This window comes from Lolium rigidum, chromosome 3 (assembly GCF_022539505.1).
Source record: "Lolium rigidum isolate FL_2022 chromosome 3, APGP_CSIRO_Lrig_0.1, whole genome shotgun sequence".
Classification (NCBI taxonomy): Eukaryota; Viridiplantae; Streptophyta; class Magnoliopsida; order Poales; family Poaceae; genus Lolium; species Lolium rigidum.
The window spans coordinates 343,004,103-343,007,548 of record NC_061510.1 but is presented as its reverse complement, the minus strand read 5'-3'; positions in this window follow the sequence as shown (position 1 = coordinate 343,007,548).

Sequence of the window (3,446 nt, the reverse complement as noted above, 5' to 3'; positions counted from 1 at the left end):
GATCAAGATCTTCTACGCGCTTTTGCAAGCGGCAAGTGAACGTCTACCGCAGCAACAAGAGCCTCATCTTGTAGGCTTTGGAATCTCTTCAAGGGTGAGACTCGATACCCCCTCGTTGCTACCGTCTTCTAGATTGCATCTTGGCTTGGATTGCGTGTTCGCGGTAGGAAAATTTTTGTTTTCTATGCAACGTTATCCTACGGTGGTATCGAGCCGTGTCTATGCATAGATGGTTGCACGAGTAGAACACAATGGTTTGTGGGCGTTGATGCTCTTGTTATCTTTAGTTGAGTACTTTGCATCTTTATGGCATAGTGGGATGAAGCGGCTCGGACTAACTTTACATGACCGCGTTCATGAGACTTGTTCCTCGTTCGACTTGCAACTTGTATTGCATAAGAGGCTTTGCGGGTGTCTGTCTCTCCTACTATAGTAAAGATTCAATTTACTCTTCTATTGACAACATTAGTATCAACGTTGTGGTTCATGTTCGTAGGTAGATTAGATCTATATCGAAAACCCTAAACCACGTAAAATATGCAAACCAAATTAGAGAGCGTCTAACTTGTTTTTGCAGGGTTTGGTGATGTGATATGGCCATAATGTGATGATGAATATGTATGAGATGATCATTATTGTATTGTGGCAACCGGCAGGAGCCTTATGGTTGTCTTTAAATTTCATGTTGAGTAGTATTTCAAAGTAGTTGTAATAGTTGCTACATGGAGGACAATCATGAAGACGGCGCCATTGACCTTGGTGCTTCGCCGACGATGATGGAGATCATGCCCGAAGATGATGGAGATCATGTCCGTGCTTTGGAGATGAAGATCAAAGGCGCAAAGACAAAAGGGCCATATCATATCACATATGAACTGCATGTGATGTTAATCCTTTTATGCATCTTATTTTGCTTAGATCGCGACGGTAGCATTATAAGATGATCCCTCACTAAAATCTCAAGATAATAAAGTGTTCATCCTTAGTAGCACCGTTGCCAAGACTTGTCGTTTCGAAGCATCTCGTGATGATCGGGTGTGATAGAATCAACAAGTGCATACAACGGGTGCAAGCCAGTTTTGCACATGCGGATACTAAGGTGGCCTTGACGAGCCTAGCATGTACAGACATGGTCTCGGAACACGTGATACCGAAAGGTAGAGCATGAATCATATGATTGATATGATGAACACTTTGAGTGTTCGCCATTGAAATTACACCTTGTCTCGTGATGATCGGACTATGGTGTAGTGGATTTGGTTCATGTGATCACTAAGACAATGCGAGGGATATTGTTTTGAGTGGGAGTTCACCTAGATTTTTAATTATATTGAATTAAAATTTGAACTCAATTTGTCATAAACTTAGTCTAAACTATTGCAAATATATGTTGTAGAGATGGCGTCCCCAATCAATTTTAACCAGTTCCTAGAGAAAGAAAAGCTTAAGAGCAACGGTAGCAACTTCACCGACCGGTTCCGTCATGTGAGGATCTTCCTCTCCGGCGGAAATCTGCAATATGTGCTTGATGCACCGCTAGGTGACCCTCCTGCGAAACTGAAACCGATGAAGTAAAAGCTGTTTACGAGACTCGGAAAACTCGGTACTCTCAAGTTCGGTGTGCCATCCTGTGCGATCCGGAATCCGATCTTCAAAAACGTTTTGAGCACCACGATCCTCATGAGTTGATGAAAGAGTTGAAGACTATTTTCGAGACTCATGCGGCCGTGGAATGCTATGAAGCATCGAAACATTTCTTCAGCTGTATGATGGAAGAAGGCAGCTCCATTAGTGAGCACATGCTCGCCATGACCGGGCATGCGAAGAAACTCAGTGACTTGGGAATAGTGATTCCTAATAGATCGGGGATTAATCGTGTCCTTCAATCACCGCCACCAAGTTACAAGAACTTTGTGATGAACTACAATATGCAGAACATGAACAAGGAGTTACTCGAACTCTTTGGCATGCTAAAAGCTGCTGAGATTGAGATCAAGAAAGAGCACCAAGTGTTGATGGTCAACAAGACCACTAGTTTCAAGAAACAGGGCAAGTCTAAGGGAAAATTCAAGAAGGGTGGCAAGAAAGCTGCCACGCCTCCTATGAAACCTAAGAACGGCCCTAAGCCTGATGCTGAGTGCTATTACCGCAAGGAGAAGGGACACCGGAAGCGTAATTGCTCCAAGTATCCGGCTGATCCGAAGAGCGGCCTTGTCAAGAAGAAGAAAGAAGGTATATCCGATATACATGTTATAGATGTTTATCTCACTGGTTCTCGTTCTAGTACCTGGGTATTTGATACTCGGTTCGGTTGCTCATATCTCGTAACTCGAAACAGGAACTAAAGAATAAACGAAGACTACCGAAAGATGAAGTGACAATGCGCGTTGGAAATGGATCCAAAGTCGATGTGATCGTTGTCGGCACACTTCCTCTACATCTACCTTCGGGATTAGTTTTAAGCCTAAATAATTGTTATTTTGTACCCGCGTTGAGCATGAACATTATATCTGGATCTTGTTTAATGCAAGACGGTTATTCATTCAAGTCTGAGAATAATGGTTGTTCTATTTTTATGAATAATATCTTTTATGGTCGAGCACCACAAAAGAATGGCTTATTTCTGTTAGATCTTGATAGTAGTGATACGCATATACATAACATTGATGCTAAGCGAATTAAATTGAATGATAATTCTACTTATATGTGGCACTGTCGTCTTGGTCATATTGGAGTGAAGCGCATGAAGAAACTCCATACTGGATGGATTACTTGAATCACTTGACTTTGAGTCACTTGATAGATGTGAAGCATGTCTAATGGGAAAAATGACTAAGACTCCATTTTCTGGTATGATGGAGCGAGCTACTGACTTATTGGAAATCATACATACCGATGTGTGCGGACCAATGAGTGTAGCATCGCGCGGTGGTTATCGTTATGTTCTAACCTTCACGGATGATCCGAGTAGATATGGGTATATCTATTTCATGAAACATAAATCCGAAACTTTCGAGAAGTTTAAGGAATTTCAAAGTGAAGTAGAAAATCAACGTAACAAGAAGATAAAATTTCTACGATCCGATCGTGGAGGTGAATATCTGAGTTATGAGTTTGGCATGCATTTAAAGAAATGCGGAATACTTTCACAATTGACACCGCCGGGAACACCACAACGAAACGGTGTATCCGAACGTCGTAATCGAACTCTCTTAGATATGGTTCGTTCTATGATGTCTCTTACTGATTTGCCATTATCATTTTGGAGTTATGCATTAGAGACAGCCGCATTCACTTTAAATAGAGCACCATCAAAATCCGTAGAAACGACACCGTATGAATTATGGTTTAATAAGAAACCTAAGTCTGTCGTTCTCGAAAGTTTGGGGTTGCGAAGCCTATGTAAAGAAGTTACAACCGGACAAGCTAGAACCCAAAGCGGAGAA